General features: G+C 39.5%; 1 protein-coding gene across 4 annotated transcripts in view; it reads right to left on the bottom strand.

Annotated features, from left to right (window-relative positions):
- Nucleotides 1–17,877, bottom strand: part of MAGED1 (MAGE family member D1) — a 107,177-nt gene extending 89,300 nt beyond the window's left edge. For all 4 annotated transcript variants that reach the window (XM_074029237.1, XM_045384144.3, XM_074029236.1 and 1 more), the window contains exon 1: nt 17,836–17,877. The gene's annotated coding sequence lies outside the window, so the exon portion shown is untranslated. The remainder of the gene's footprint in view (nt 1–17,835) is intronic.
- Between the last annotated feature and the right edge of the window lie 240 nt (nt 17,878–18,117).

Raw genomic sequence — 18,117 nt, 5'->3', positions numbered from 1 at the left:
TATCTTTCAGCCATAAAAAGGAATGGAAATACTGAGACATGCTACAATACGGATAAACTTTGAAAACACCATGCTAAGTGGAAGAAGCAAGACACAAAAGGCCACGTATTGCAAGGCTCTAATTATATGAAATGTTCAGAATAGGGAAATTCAGAGAGACAGAGAGTATATTAGTGGTTGCCATGGGCTGGGAGAATGGGGACTGGGGGTGACTACTAATGGGTATGGGATTTCCTTTAGGGGTGATGAAAATGTTCAGGAATTAGATAGTGGTGATGGATGCACAACCTTGTAAATATACTTTTAAAATCACTCAATTTTATACCTTAAAATGTCCATTTTTATTTTTTGTGCATTATATATTAATTAAAAAGTAGAATTACTAACAGAAAAGAAGAAAGCATGGCAGAATAAAAAAATATTACCAGATAGGCCAGGTGCAGTGGCTCACACCTGTAATCCCAGCACTTTGGGAGGCTGAGGTGGGCAGATCATTTGAGGTCAGGAGTTCGAGACCAGCCTGGCCAACATGGTGAAATCCCATCTCTACTAAAAATACAAAAATTAGTCGGGCATGGTGGTGGGTGTCTGTAATCCCAGCTACTCGGGAGGCTGAGGCATGAGAATTGGTTGAACCTGGGAAGCAGAGATTGCAGTGAGCTGACATTGCGCCACTGCACTCCAGCCTGGGCAACAGAGCGAGACTCGGTCTCAAAAAAAACAAAAACAAAAAAAAAAAACATATTACCAGGTAAACAAAAATGGGAGGAATTTGTTGTTACCAGACCCGCCTTGCAAGAAATACTAAAAGAAGTTATTTAGACTGAAAAGAAATGAGTCCAGAATGTGCTATGAATCCACACAAAAAACAAGTAGCAATGGTAAGGGCAACTATGAAGATAAATATAATAACAGAATAACAAATATTTCTTCTCTTAACATGTTTAAAAGTCAATGGCATAAAACAATATCTATAAAATTATTCGTTGGGCATAAACATATAGAAATTTAATACAACACAAAAGAGTGTTAAAATGTAATGAGCTGTTAACCCATGTAGCAACACGAGTGAATCTTTTTTTTTTTTCTTTTGAGACAGAGTCTTGCTCTGTCGCCCAGGCTGGAGTGCAGTGGCACCATCTCGGCTCACTGCAAGCTCCGCCTCCCAGGTTCACGCCATTCGCCTGCCTCAGCCTCCCAAATAGCTGGGACTACAGGTGCCCGGCACCACGCCCGGCTAATTTGTTTTTGTATTTTTTAGTAGAGACGGGATTTCACCGTGTTAGCCAAGATGGACTCGATCTCCTGACCTCGTGATCCGCCCGCCTTGGCCTCCCAAAGTGCTGGGATCACAGGCATGAGCCACCACACCCGGCCACCAGTGAATCTTAAATGTATATTTTAAGTAAAAAAGATAGTCTGAAAAGAAGACATACTGCATGATTCCATTTATGTAACATTGCTCAAAAACAAAATCATAGAGCAAAAGGATCACTAGTTGCCAAAGATTTCATGAGGGAAGTAGGGTTGTCCAGATGAAGTACAGAGTATACTTTTTAGGTTGGTGAAATTATTCTGTATGACACTGTAGTGGTACGTGATGTTATCCGTTTGTCAAAACCCACAGAACCTTACAGCACAAGGAGTGAACCTTAATATATGTAAATTTTTCAAACATCAAATAGGAGGGCATGGGATAATGGGCTGGAATGCATATGGTGACAAAAATTTTAACTGAATTACAGATGTATGATAGAACCTCCCTAAAGATGGTAGAAAGGAAAGATGCCACACTAGGTAACTTTGGAAATGAGTAGAGACTGTAAGAATAAAGACAAAAGAAACTACACAAGTGCTACACTATAGTTGGTAATGTTGTTTTTCATGGAGTATTAATTAATAATTCTGAAACTGCTATACATGCATACTGGGATTGAACAAATAAGTAAATGGATGGTGAGTGGTGGGAGTAAGGTTTCTCACTGGAATGAGGGGTTACAGATAAGAAAGTGGGGAAGGCTAGAATAAACTATGTTCATGGTACTGGATTAGAATCAGAGTCTCAGCTTAAGATAAAGATGGAATATACATATACATTTATAAATATATGTGTATACATGATTAGTACACATATTTCCTAACTCTGTCTGCTGAGAGGCCTAGAAGCACTGGCACACTGATAGCAATGAGTACACCCAACACCTGAATCTTTGTGTGTAACACCATACTCTAATAAAAGAAATCAGGGCTCTTGGAGAAATGGCTAATTCTAGGGCTGGGCATGGAATATACAATAGGAGCGTGGTGTATCTTGTGTTCCAGAAAATAAGGAAGTACTCAAAAAACAAAACGATGGGGGTACGTCAAGAGACACAAGAGTGAATCTAAAATTGCCACAATAACCAAAGCTGGAGCAATTTTTTTTTTCTTTCTTTGAGACAGAGTCTTGCTCTGTAGCCCAGGCTGGAGTGCAGTGGTGTGATCTTGGCTCATTGACGCCTTCGCCTCCTGGGTTCAAGCAATTCTCCTGCCTCAGACACCTGGGTAGCTGGGATTACAGGCATGAGCCACCACACCCGGCTACTTTTTGTATTTTTAGTAGAGACGGGGTTTTGCCATGTTGGCCAGGCTAGTCTCAAACTCCTGACCTCAAGTGATCCACCTGCCTTGGCCTCCCAAAATGTTGGGACTACAGGCGTGAGCCACCGTGACCTGCCCAAAGCTGGAACAATTTGAGCAACAAAATAAATAATGTAGTACTGGACTATAACCCAAAGTACAAAATAAATATTCATGGGTCAATATTGATATGGATAAATGACTGGATATATAAATGGAGGACAGAAGTCAAATCCCATGTAGAGAAAAATTCCAAACAATTTATCTAGCTACTGCCCTCCTCCCCCAAAAGGAGATGCATCATACCCATCCCTTAAGTTTGGACTGCACATAGTGGCTTCCCTGCAAAGAGTACAGAATGGGAAGGTGAAAAAAAAGTGATTTTACAGTGGAATCACCTGGCAAACACTACCCCAGCCCAGTGCTCAAGATTCATCTCATCATGGATAAGTCATGTTCACAGGATGTCCTCAGTGTTATGTAATAAGAATAGTACTTTATATCTGTGCCCTTTAAAAAACAAAACAAAAACCCATATGCTAGTCTAATCATGATAAAAATATCAGACAAACTCAAACTGAGGGACATTCTACAATCTGACCAATACTCCTCAGAACTGTGAAGGTCATCAAAAACAAGGAAAGCCTGAGAACTTGGCATAACCAAGGGTATCCTAGGGAAATATGATGACTAAATGTAAATATACTGTAATATCCTGGAAATTTTTTTATTTTCTTTTCAATTTTTTTATATTGTATTTAGTTTTATCTACATCTCTTTTTATTCATTTAATTTGAAACTATCTTTAAGCAACTGCTAAACTAGACAAATTATTTAATAAACACACATTTTTATGCCTTTCTTTCCTCACCAAAAACATATCTTGCTTTTCTTTTTCTTTTTTTTTTTTTTTTTTTTTTTTTTTTTTTTTTTTTTGGTGGGGGATAGGGTCTTGCTCTTGCCCAGGCTGGAGGGCAGTGTCACAATTACGGCTCACTGCAGCCTTGACCTCCCAGGCTCAAGCGATTCTCACAACTCAGCCTTCTGAGTAGCTGAGACCACAGGTGTGTGCCACCATACCCAGCTAATTCTTTTTCTTTTTTGTAGAGACAGGGTCTCTCTATGTTGCACAAGCTGGGCTCAAACTCCTGGCTCAAGTAATCCTTTTGCCTTGGCCTCCCAAAGTGCTGGGATTACAGGTATGAGCCACTGCTCCCGGCCTCAAATTTTTGTTCATTAACAAATCTAAATACATTTAGCTTTTCTATACCATTTAAAAATAAGGTGCCAAAGTATATCAACTTATAAATATATGCTTAATAATTAATGTTTAGTATTTTATCTTAAATGACTCGGGCATTTTATGATTACTTAATTAAATATTAACATGACTTTAAGATTTTAAATTACTGAAAAAGAATTTTGAAACTATGACACAGGTACCCTCCCTCATGTCTTCTCCAGTCATCCTGAGTCTTAAGTAGCCATGTGGCACCCAGGATGGCTAAGGAGGGCAGGGCCCCAAATTTTTTAAATAAGGAAATCTGAATAAAGTATGGACTTTTGTTGATAACAACATATAAATATTGGTTCATTAGTTGTGACAAATGTACATTAGTAATTTAATATGTCAATAACAGCAGAAACTGAATATGGAGTATAGAGGAACTATCTGCACTATCTTAATAATATTATTGTAAATCTAAAATAAAGTTTATTTTAAAAATTACGTATGTGGGCTGGGCGCGGTAGCTCACGCCTGTAATCCCAGCATTTTGGGAGGCCGAGGCGGTTGGATCACGAGGTCCGGAGTTCAAGACCAGACTGGCCAAGATGGTGAAACCCCATATCTACTAAAAATACAAAAATTAGCCAGGCATGGTGGCGGGTGCCTGTAATCGCAGCTACTCAGGAGGATGAGGCAGAGAATTGCCTGAACCTGGGAAGCGGAGGTTGCAGTGAGCCAGATCATGCTATTGCACTCCAGCCTGGGCGACAGAGGGAGACTCCGTCTCAAAAAAAAAAAAGAAAAGAAAGAAAGAAAATTACGTATATGGCTTACATTATATTTCTGTAGGACCATACTGCTCTAAGCAATCTCATTCACCCCTGTAGTTTCAGCTATCTTTTCTATGTCACTAAATAGCTAGTGTTTATCTTCACCCCAGATCCCTCTCTTAAACTCCAAACAATATGTCTAACTGCCAATCAGACACATCTGTGTGGTTATCCCACAAACACATGAAAGTGGGTAGGACCTCCCTGTCCCTTCTTCAATGGCACCATATCTTCTGAGTAACCCAAGCCAGAAACAAAAATAGCAACATCCTAAATTCCTCCTTTGCTTCCATATGTAGCCATCTACATCTTCCTCATTCAATCAAATTAATATTATTTTTGTCTGTCTTTTCTTTATACCCAATACCTTGAAGTATAGCATCTTTCCATTGGAATCAATTTTCAAAGATGCAGTGCCTGTTTTTCTAAACAAAACCTTATCCAAGGGCACGTTGAATAAGCTATATAACAGAGTAATTCTTGTTGAGGCACAAGCAGAGAACCCAGAAACTTGACCACTTTGTTTCCCTTGTTTCTGGAAAGGCTGGAGGAGCAAAACTTGGAAAATCATAGCTCTATGCCTAACTCAAAATTATCTTTATTATATCACCCTTGATTTCTCTGGAATACTAATTATTTATCTATGAAGCAGAAACGGTATTACCTAATTTATGTGCTTGTGTTAGAACCAGAGACAGTATTCTCAAAGCATGTAATATGGTGTTAAACACGGCCTATAGTAAAAATAAAACTGGGGGCCAATTTGTAGTAACAGCAAACCACAGCACTTTCAAACATATAGAATACATTACCTTGCTCAATGGGAACGGAACTTTCAGTTCTAATTCAGTGACCTTTCTAGAATGATAACCAGATCATGACATTCCCCCATTTAACCCTCTCTCCATTGAGTTCCAGCCTATTAGCATAAAAAAGACCCTCCATGACCTTACCCACTGCCTACCTCTCTTACCACTCTTCACCTTCTTCTTCTATTAACTCATACCATCTTTCGATATCTTGCACAGATGCTATCTCCACCCAGAAGACTTCCCACTACCTGCACACTGCAGTTAGATCACACTCCTTTGTGCTTCCACAATATAATGCTATTTATCTGTATAACTGTTGTTTACATGTTCCTCCTTCACACTAAACTGAGAGGTCTTTGAGGGCAGGTCTTTGTCTGACTCATCTAAATATCCAGTATCTTGTTTGGGGCACAGCTGATGTCAATCAAAATAATCACTAAGGCAACTGCAGCCCTAAATCTCCTTAGTTTCCTAAAGATCTCAGAGTCAGTCTATATATTCAGGCCTCAACTAGAAGATAACAGCCATCTGAAGCCTGGAAATCCTAAATGGAAAGGAAGCGGGGATTTGGGGTGGGAACCCAAAACTCTCCAAGAGTTAAGTATGTTCTGTATCTTCCCCCTAGGAAGGTAGGCAAAAGGCAAGAAAAGGGCTGCTATTGTTTGGATACAGTTGTCTTCACCAAAACTCATGCTGAAACTTAATCCCAATGTGACAGTGTTGGAGGTGGGGCCTAGTGGGAAGTGTTTGGGTCATGGTGGCGGATCCCTCATGAATGGCTTGGTGCCATTCCCACAAAAGTGAATGAGTTCTTGCGCAATTAGTTTCTGTGAGAGTGGGTTGTTATAAGACCAGGGTGTCCCTCAGGTTTTGTCCCTTTGCCTAAGTCCATGTCCCCCTTTGACCTTCCCCATGTTATGATGCAGCACAAAAGCCCTCACCAGAAGCTGAGCAGATGCCAACACCATGTCCCTAGAACCCAGCCTGCATAACCATGAGCTAAATAAACATCTTTTTTGAAATAAACCACCCAGCCTCAGGTATTCTGTTATGATAACACTAAGCACACTAAGGGACATCTCTTTGACAAGAAAGAGGGATTTGGCTAAAAAGGATGTGATTTTTTTTTTTTTTTTTTTCTGGAAAGGTGGTGCAAAGAATTGTGATCTGAACATAATTTCACATGCCTGGCCCCATACTAGAAGAAAACAAATTTAAAGGATGGGGATTTGGAAAATGGTCATGTTTCAAAATGATGGCCAGGATACTGACTGCTACAAAATTCAGGATACTGACTGCTGAAACTCATTAATTGAACAGTCCTGCAAAGTGATAAGATGGAAGTCATTTTAAATTATACCTTTACTTAAAAGAAGAGAGTTACCTGTGCAAGAGTAGGATTGGCATAGGTTACGAAGACATGTAAACCTGAGTTTTAATCTCAGTTCAGCCTCTAACAGACTGTTGTATGTGTCACTTCATCTTGCAGTCAGTTTCCACCCCGCACAGGGTTGTTGGCACGATTCAAGATAACTTATGAAAATTCCTTGATACAGGGAACACAATGCATCTTCAATATCCAAGTACATGCTTATATTTGTTCATGTCACAACATATACAATCATTTCATGGCATACTGGGTAAAATGGAAGAGGTTGCTCTTCTATGAGGGCTAACTAAAGTGATACATATTATAGCATAAATTTAACCATTTATAAAACTATTCCTTTCTATTTGCCCCTTTTCCTTAGCTTTACTAGACTACAGAGTAACCTCTAAATTGCCCATTACTTTAGGTACTTTCAAGCTCAAGGCTAAATGGCATACCCAGTCAGCTACTTTACATGGTCTAAAAGACCAATGGCCACTTGCTCTCTGGTCCCACTTACAGCTTTTTTTGGTCAAAATTCAGTTCTTAACGTGGTCTCTTCTAGGAAGCCTTCTCTGAGCCCTTAAGATAGGTTAGAGGACCTTCCTCTATGTCTCTACTGCCAGCACCACACCTTGGTCTCTCCTCTAGCATAGCAGTGCTGTTGCAATGTCTATGTCTACCGCACTCAGTTGAAAACATGTTTAAGTCAATTACGTGCTCTCATTATCCAGTTAGTCATCAGTATGTTTTTAATTAATTGACTAATTAATTAATTACCTGTCTTTTCTAAGACTTATCAATCCATCCTAAGGCTTGCAATCTATCTTCCCCCCACTGCTCTCCCATCACATCTGACATTCTCAGACAGTGTATGTTTTCCTTTCTCACCTTCTCTGACTCCCTGCTTGTTCACTCACACTTCTTGCCTTTCAGGACTCTGGGAACATATTATTCTCATAATAAAGAAAACAAATAGAGAGAATGAAAAGTAGTAATCTACTCCAACTTCCCCTTTAATCTACTGTTTCACTGCTCTCCTTGCCACCTGGAATCTTTTCTTTGTGACCTCTAGAATCCCCCTTCTTAAAAAATAAGCTTCCCCACATTCTTCAATGATTTATAGAATACCGCCTCACCTCCTGGCCACATATGAGTTGTGGTTCCCTCCTAAGCCTAGTGATTCTCCCACACTCATGGTCCCAAAATTCCCAACTGGTAAACCATAGCACTCCAGTAAATCATAAACCTGTGTTTAACATACTATTCATGCAATATCTGCCAGATGGATAGCCTCAGGTGCAACATGCTGTAAAATGTAACAGGTATAGTATAATGTCCAATTTGTAATAAAGAGAGATGACATGTTTTCTGGAACAACTTTGCCTTGTGAGTATGTAAGGGGCTGTAATTATGGTCTTAAATAGGTTGACACAAATAGCAGCCAAAGGGTGAAGGGAGATGAAGAGCCACAATAAATATGCCACTATTTTTAATGTCATATCTTGAAAATTCAGATTCTTAACACATATAAAAAAAAATTATAGTAAAAAATAAAGAAGCAGTGAACTAAAACATGAAATAGGCATCTCCTAACTGTAACTATGCTTTAATATTAATGAAATATCTAAAAAATATGGTCAAGTCCAAGAAGTACATTAAATACTAATTTTAATTAGAATTTGGATTGTTTCATTATTAGATTTAAAATAAAAATCAACAACACATACATACAACATTTGACATCTTCATGTCTGCGGTAAACAGACTATTTTGTCAATCTTCTGAAAACTGAAAAACTTACACAATTATGTTCCCATCATAATCAACTACATATATGCCTTTCCTTGCCTATATCAAGATCCCCCCTACCTCTTCCAGTTTGCTGACTGAACACTCTTCATTACTCTTCTACCTTCATACCTTATTTACTCATCCAGTATCAAGCATTATCTCCCCTTTCCAAAGCATTTTGGGATGTCTTCTCTGTGCTCCTACAGCCTGTCACCCCATTTGCCTATGCCCAGAGTATGCTCAATGTCTGAAGAGTATGAACACAGTATTGTTCACTGCTCTTTAGACACTGCCTATTTGCTCATATCCACGCTAGAATGAGTCTTCTTCAAGGACAGGAGACCAGTCAAGTTTAACCTCATATTTCCTGTGCCCAGCATAAGACCAGATACATGATAGTAAGCATTCTATAAATTTTTGCTGGATGAATGACTACATAAACAAATGAAAGCCATGTTTAGCGAATTTTCAATAAAATGCTGCAAGAGTCATTCAAATGCATTCACAATAGCTGGGAAAAGAGCACAACAAAAGATCAGGTAGCATGACTTTTAAAATAATAATCCCTTGAGTATTCCCATCTTAGTTTCTAAATACCAAGGTTCACTGAAAAATTACATGGTTCCTTGTAAAATTGCTAATTCCAAGGGTGGGGCAGGGAGTGTACATGATAAGCCTAAAATAGCTTACGCCAAAAAGCAAGGACGCCAACAAGGACTAATGAGATAATGTGAAAAAAACATAGAAGTTAAACAGAAGGGGTTCCTAATTTATAAGATGACACAGTTTAAGTATTAAAAAAATGACCACAATGGGTGGATACACTTGAACTACGTAAAAATCCATGAATTCCTAATGATATTAAAGAAAACGGTGGTTGCTAAGAAACCAACTCATTACTATGAACACTGATAAATGAAAAAAGCAGCAGCGGCAGCAGCACCTATCTTGATTATTACAAAATATACTTCAGGACAAAAAATAGCTGATAAGGAAAAAGTATTCTTTATAAAGTAATTCCAGTTAATAATGCAGAAAGATTGAAAGAATTAAATATCACCATTTTTCAACCTCTACAGAAATAATGAATCTAAGCAATTATCATCAATGGCTGCTAAAACCAATAGAAGAAAGGTTGGTAGGAAAAGCTACAATGGAGAGATCAGCCTGACAATACCCTGAAATGACAAATCAATCCCAGCATCAATTAAAAAATTAGACATGATAAAACACAATAGAAAGTAAACAGCACTGCCTAAAATGAGTCTTTCTCTTAAAAAATAATCAAAATTGAATCTAATCAAGCCCCTAGCTCTAAATGCCAGTAAACAGGAAACACGAAGATGAGAAAACAAAATAAATGCCACCTCAAGGAAGCAATCACCTAAATCCAGATAATGAGACAGTCTATAGAACTAATGATGTAGTTTCTTGAATTAATCAACGATCTTTTAAAAAGGACACCAAGGGGCCGGGCGCGGTGGCTCACACCTGTAATCCCAGCACTCTGAGAGGCCGAGGCAGGCGGATCACAAGGTCGGGAGATCGAGACCATCCTGGCTAACACGGTGAAACCCCGTCTCTACCAAAAATACAAAAAATTAGCCGGGAGTGGTGGCAGGCACCTGTAATCCCAGCTACTCAGGAGCCTGAGGCAGGAGAATGGCATGAATCCTGGAGGCGGAGCTTGCAGTGAGCAGAGATCGCGCCACTGCACTCTAGCCTGGGCGACAGAGCTAGACTCCGTCTCAAAAAAAACAATAATAAAATAAAAAGGGGACTATGCAAGGGCTAAGACTTAAGAGAAAAACATCCATTGGCAATAAACGGTCCTTGTTTGGATACTGACTTAACAAAGCTACTGTATAACTATAACTTTAAGGCAATTACCAGAAACAGTGGCTCATGCCTGTAATCCCAGCACTTTGGAAGTCTGAAGCGGAAAGACTCCTCAAGGCCAGGAGCTCGAGACCAGCATGGGCAACATATTCGAGAGCCCATCTCTCTATAAAAAAGAAAAAATTTAGGGGCCGGGGCGGTGGTGACTCACGCCTGTAATCCCAGCACTTTGGGAGGCCAAGACGGGCAGATCAAAAGGTCAGAAGTTTGAGACCAGCCTGACCAACATGGTGAAACCCTGTCTCTACTAAAAATAACAAAAAAATGAAATGGGCGTTGTGGCACACGCCTGTAATCCCAGCTACTCTGGAGGTTGAAGCAGGAGAATCGCTTGAACCCGGGAGGCGCAGGTTGCAGTGAGCCAAGATCGCGCCACTGCACTCCAACCTGGGTGAGGGAGCAAGACTCTGTCTCAAAAAAAAAAAAAAAAAAAGGCCGGGCGCGGTGGCTCAGGCCTGTAATCCCAGCACTTTGGGAGGCCGAGACGGGCAGATCACGAGGTCAGGAGATCGAGACCATCCTGGCTAACACGGCGAAACCCCGTCCTACTGAAAAAATACAAAAAACTAGCCGGGCGAGGTGGTCACAGCTACTCGGGAGGCTGAGGCAAGAGAATGGCGTAAACCCGGGAGGCGGAGCTTGCAGTGAGCTGAGATCCGGCCACTGCACTCCAGCCCGGGCAACAGAGCGAGACTCCGTCTCAAAAAAAAAAAAAAAAAAAAAAAAAAAAAAAATACGCTGGGCGTGGTGGCTCAGGCCTGTAATCCCAGTACTTTGGGAGGATCAGGTGGGCAGACCACTTGAGTCCGGAGTTTGAGACCAGCCTGACTAACATGGAGAAACTCCGTCTCTACAAAAAATACAAAATTAGCCAGGCATGGTGGTGCACGCCTGTAATCCCAGCTACTTGGGAGGCTGAGGCAGGAGAATCACTTGAACCCGGGAGGCAGAGGTTGCAGTGAGCCAAGATCACGCCATTGCACTCCAGCCTGAGTGACAGAGCAAGACTCCATCTCAAAAAAAAAGAAAAAAGGAATTACTGTTTATCTTACTAAGTATAATAATGACGCAGTGGTTACTTAATGCACCTATGAATTAGGGATACATACTGAGTTATTTACCTGTGTAATGACATATCTGGGATGTGGAAAAAAATGGGTGAGAATAGATAAAACAAAACTTGCCAGTTTTGGCAAAATGTTGTTAATTATTGAAGCTGGGGAATGGATACATGCATGTTTTTTTTTTTTTAAATTTATTTATTATTATTATACTTTAAGTTGTAGGGTACATGTGCATAACGTGCAGGTTTGTTACATATGTATACTTGTGCCATGTTGGTGTGCTGCACCCATCAACTCATCATTTACATCAGGTATAACTCCCAATGCAATCCCTCCCCCCTCCCCCCTCCCCATGATAGGCCCCTGTGTGTGATGTTCCCCTTCCTGAGTCCAAGTGATCTTATTGTTCAGTTCCCACCTATGAGTGAGAACATGCGGTGTTTGGTTTTCTGTTCTTGTGATAGTTTGCTAAGAATGATGGTTTCCAGCTGCATCCATGTCCCTACAAAGGACGCAAACTCATCCTTTTTGATGGCTGCATAGTATTCCATGGTGTATATGTGCCACATTTTCTTAATCCAATCTGTCACTGATGGACATTTGGGTTGATTCCAAGTCTTTGCTATTGTGAATAGTGCTGCAATAAACATACGTGTGCAAAGGACACATGCATGTTTACTTTACCATTTTTTTTTCTAAGGCAGGGTCTCACTCTGTCGCCCAGGCTGGAGTGCACTGGTGCAATCACAGCTCTCTTCAGCCTCAAACTCTCTGGCTTAAGTGATCCTCCCACCTCAGCCTCCCAAGTAGCTGGGACTACAGGCACGTGCCACCATGTCCAGCTAAATTTTAAATTTTTTGTGGAGATGAGGTCTCACTTTGTTGCCCAGGCTGGTCTAAAACTCCTGGGCTCAAATGGTCCTCCCACCTCGGCCTCCCAAAGTGCTGGGATTACAGGGGTAAGTCACCGTGCACAGCCTATTTTACTATTTTCTACTTTGAATATATTTGAAAATGTATGTAACAAAAGAGAAAAGACCCAGAAGCCAATGTGAATGTGAATGGGCTCCCACTTGCCATGATTGGACAGTTGGAAAAACAGAAGAAATAATGACTGCAATGGATTGAAAAGTACTAAATATATAAATATTCACAAGTTCAACAAAGGAGAGAATATAGCACCAATAAAATCCCCAAAAACTTAACAATACATTAATCTAGGTTGGATAATAGTTTTAAATACCAGCTTACAAATTTGAAAAGATTAGGTATTCGTTAATATTAGGGAATCATTAATTTTCCTTAGTGAGATAATGGTGATTAATTACTACAAAGTAATGCTAATATTAGGAGATGAACACTGAGATATTTAAGGGTGATGTGTCATGATATCTGCTCCCTAAACTGATCTGTTAGATGGTATCTCAATCAAAATGCCAAGAAGAATGTTTGTGGAAATTGACTAGCTCTAAAACGTATTTGGAAAAAGACCAGGAATAACTAAGGCATTATTGAAGAAAAAGAACAAAAGTGTTAAGACTCACATAACCATACATAAGGTATGTTGTAAAGTTACATTAATTAAGACAGTGGTATTCATACAAGGATAGACAAACCCAACTGAACAGAATTCAGAACTAAATCAAATTATTGATTTATATATTTGAGTTAATGAATATGATGGCACTACAAAAGGGAAAGAATGATCTTTTCAACAAGTGGTTTGGGGTTGAATGAATGTCCACTTCAACAACAAAAAAAATGGGCCTTTACACATACCCATACTCACAATATACACAAAAATCAATTGCAGATTATAAATATAAATATGAAAGGTTAAACAATAACACAGCCTAGGAAAATACCTTCATTACCTTGGGAAATATAAAGATTTCCTAATCAGTACAAAGGAGCACTAACCATAAATGAAAAAAAAATAATGAAGGGAATGATATTAGAATTCAGATATTCAGTTCATCAAGACACCATGAAGAGACTGAAGATACCAGCCACTGAGATTTGTAATACATATATCTGACAAAGCATTTACATCCTTAATATAGAAAGAGCTCCTATAAATCAATTAAAAAAAGTTAGCCCAGGAGAAAAAGTAGTCAAAAGATTTGAACAGGCACTTCATAAAAATTATCCAAAAGACTAACAAACTTATGGAAAGGTCCATCATCAGAGAAATGTGAAATAAAACCACAGTGAGATACCATTCATAACCATTAGAATAGCTATCAAAACAAAGACAAGTGTTGGCCATATTCTAGAGCAACTTCCACTCTGAAAAATTTCTGGCCGGGTGCAGTGGCTCAGGCCTGTAATCCCAGAACTTTGGGAGGCGGAGGCTGGAGAATCACGAGGTCAGGAGTTCGAGACCAGCCTGGTCAACATGGTGAAACCCCATCTCTACAAAAAAAAAAAAAAAAAATTAGCTGGGCACAGTGTCAGTCACCTGTAATCCCAGCTACTCGGGAGGCTGAGGCAGGAGAATCACTTGAACCCGGGAGGCGGAGGTTGCAGTGAGCTGAGATCACACCACTGCACTCCAGCCTGGGTGACAGAGCAAGACTTTGTCTCAAAAAAAAAAAAAAAAAAAAAAAATTCTGTTTGGAGTGTTCTCGTACAATCACCTTGGAAAGCTGGCTGGCAGTATTTACTAAAATTAATCATATACATAACCTGTGATGCAGCTATTCTACTCTTAGGTATATGTCCCACAGAAATGTGTGAATATGTCACCAAAAGACATGTACTAGAGTGTTTACAATACTATTTGCAAGCTGAAAATGGAAACGACAAAAATGTCATCTACAATAAAAGGGTAACTACACTGTGGTACATTCATACAATGGAATAGCAATGAAAATAGAGTAATTACTACTACACTCAATGACATGGATGAATCTCAGAAACAAATCCTCAAGCCAAAAAATTAACACAAGCTGTGTTACTTTTTAAAGTTTAAAAACAGACAAAATTATTATTACACAGTGACAGAGGCCAGGATTGTGATTAATTTGGAATAGTAACAAATAGGGAATACATTTAGGGTCTTTCAAAATTTCCCGATCTTGATGCTGGTTACACAGCTGAGTTCACTTTGTGAAAATGCTTTGAGCTGGCCGGGTGCCGTGGCTCATGCCTGTAATCCCAGCACTTTGGGAGGCCAAGACGGGTGGACCACGAGGTCAGGAGTTCAAGACCAGCTTGGCCAACATGGTGAAACCCCATCTCTACTAAAAGTAAAAAAACCAGCCAGGCATGGTGGCACGCGCCTGTAATCCCAGCTACTCAGGAGCCTGAGGCAGGAGAATCGTTGGAACCCAGGAGGCGGAGGTTGCAGTGAGCCAAGATTTCACCACTGCACTCTAGCCTGGGCGACAGAGCAAGACGCCGTCAAAAAAATAAATAAGTAAATAAAATGCTTTGAGCTATACACTTATGATAATGTGCACTTTTCTGCATGTATTTACATTTACTTAAAATAATGTCTGCAAGTGTCAAATGGTTCAGCCAAAATAGATCAAGAAATAGATGGATGGATGGATAAATCGATGGACGGATGGATGGATGGATGGATGGATGGATGGAGAAAGAGAATGAGTAATAGAGAGAGTGAGATAATATGGCAAAGGTTAACAGTTGTTGAATCTAGGTCCAGAATATAAAAGTTTTCATTGTACTCTTCTTTCAACTTCTGCTTAATTTTTTATTTAAAAATATTCTGGTAAAAAGAGGCATTATCCATGCCTCTCAGAGCTTAATATCATATCAAGCACCTGATATGATCTAAGTTGTAAAAGAAGCACAAAAAATATAACTTCTATACCAAGATTGTTTTATAAAATAATAAAATATTCTGTATATTTTCTATTTCTCATTAAGAAACAGAGACAGAGAGAACCAGACCAGGACTGAGTGTCTGAAAAACCTTAACTCCATAAACTGTACCACAGTTTAGCAAGTTACTACATACCTCCTAGTCTTGGTTTTATCATCAGTAAAATGACAATGATAATACTGACCTTAGAGAATGGTTTTGAACATTAGGGAGAAAACCATATTTAAAAGTTTTATCTGTTATAAACAAGTACTGAGTTCATTTCACTTTACCATACCAAATATTTATGGACAACATATTATGAACACATAGTGATAAGAGCAGCGAAAGAGATAATCATATATGCCATGGGTTAGCACACAATGAGCCAGCAATCAACAAACTGACGATGAGGTGGGTATGGAGACAGTGATATGTCTTACTAGAGAGGCTGACAAGTCGCCTAAATGGTAGCAAGAAGCTAGCCAGAAAGAAGAGAATATGAGAAATGTATGTGAATGGATCAAGTTATCTGAGTATGCAGAGCATTGAATTAATACTATGCAGAAAAGTGACCACTAGGGGAATGGGAAAGTGGGGGCGGGTTAGGAAACAGAGTGAACAAATGCAGAGACTATGACATAAATTTTGTTTTCCCATTAATATCTGCATATTGTGTGCCCTCACTTCCTTCAGGTCCCTGCTCAAATATCACCTTACCAGTGAAGCCTTCCTGCCCATCCTATCTAAAATAACAGAGCCTCTCCACATTACAACCTATTATATATTTATCTTTTTTTGTTTTTTTTTTAATTTCTTCATATCTTTTTGTTTTGTTCATTTAACACCAGTGGCACTTGCCAATATATATTGATTATATATTAAGTTATTGTCTGTCACCCAGCTAAAGTTTAAAAGACTTTGTTTTTGTTATCCACTGTTGTATCCTTAGTGCTGAGAACACTGTCTGGCAAATAAAAATTATTGAATAAAAAATTATTGAATGAATGGATGGATGCACAGTGGGCTGAAACAAGTATGATAACATTTAAATGCTGTCTAATAATGATTTAAATAGAGTATAAAGAGACATCAGCAATACTCTTTGGAAAAGTTCCTAAGTGTTGTGGTGTCACAAAAGCTCTGCCTCATTGTTTATTCTTAAATAAAAACTGTACATGGCCTAGAAAAGATAATCACCCCTTATTTTGGCAAGCATAACACACAGGAAGGAGTCAACTGCTTGTTCAAAGAGAACTTTGGTTAAATTCTTCGTTAGATCCTGATAGAGCCTGGAAAACACTGATTCTCACCATCAATTTAATGATCATTTGGTAAAGGCAATAATAAGTTGTGATTATTATTTAATAACTAATGTTCTCACAAGATAAATTTGACATGGTCACAAATGTAAAAGTACATTTCACATTGCAATAAATAGATTATGTAATACTTGCAAAGCTCTGAGAAAAAGTCTTTGTCTGAAAAACGTCAGCTTGCTGTTTAATGTTGCTATCAGAGACCAGAAAAGAAACTGCATAATAAACTCAACTCATATAAAGTAATAAATTTGTGATTCCTCCACTAAGAGAAGTTTTACAGGGGATAGGAAAGCTTACGCTGAAGCTGACACCAGGTTATAGGTATAATCCACTATGTCTGCCCCCCAGAATTTGAGGATTCAATTCTATAGCAACAGAAAAAAATAAATGCAATATGTAGAAGACTGAAATCTGTGCAATAGTATCTAAATGATGTGTAATTTTGTTGAGTTAAAAAAATAAAAAAACATAATTTGGACAAGTACCTATGTCTCTTAGGGCTCTAAGGTTTCTGCTTCTTTGCTTATACTTTAAAAGAACCAAAAAAAAAAAAAAAAAAAAAAAGCCTTGACCTTGAAGTCACACCTACTGTTGCAAAGTACGTAATTTATTGGTCTCTGCGGGAGGGGAATAGGAAAGACCAAAGGCCAGCAGGGGGAGTAAAGCAGTGTAGGAAAGGGCTTGCAAAGAGTCGCAGGTTAAAAGGATGGGGGGCAGAAGGCGGAGGTGAGAGGTAGGAGGTAGAAGTGACCTGTGGTAGAGGGAATGACCCTGGCTCAGATCAGAGAAGAGGATCCGGGATAAAGAGGAGAGGTGAAGCATGACCGGGAGTCAAGCGGATAAAAGGACCACAAGAGTCAGGAGGTGGGGCAGGTGCGGGCTCCCCATCTCCTGAGGAGAAGGGAGGAGACGGTGAGATCAGAACCACAGGCGCCAGAAGCATCCATCATACAACGTTCGCGGGGATGAATTCTCCTTTCCACCCCACGTTGAGGCACAAAAGGAGGTTTCCCTGGAGTGTATGGGGATTTATTTGTGAGAATTACCAAGTCCCCTTCTTTACACTCACCTTGACGAAGAAGGCAGCGACGATGGCGTGACCGGAAGTGCTGTCCTCTTTTGTTTGGCGGAAGCTTTAGCTTCTGCAGCCGCCGCCCCCTCCTTCACTTCAGGCAACTTCCTGTGCCTCTCTAGCAAGCTCTGCAATGCTCTATCTCATTGACTCCCTCAATAGATGAACACATACATTGTGATGTAAACCGGCTGGGAGAGAGAATCACTAACTTTTTACAAATCCTAATTCTAGTCGTGCCAGGAACCGCAGTATCTCTGCCAAATCCTTCATGTACAA

The sequence above is a fragment of the Macaca fascicularis genome, chromosome X (genome assembly GCF_037993035.2).
Source record: "Macaca fascicularis isolate 582-1 chromosome X, T2T-MFA8v1.1".
Taxonomy (NCBI): domain Eukaryota; kingdom Metazoa; phylum Chordata; class Mammalia; order Primates; family Cercopithecidae; genus Macaca; species Macaca fascicularis.
The sequence above is the reverse complement of the archived record's forward strand: the minus strand, read 5'-3'. Positions and strand labels throughout refer to the sequence as shown.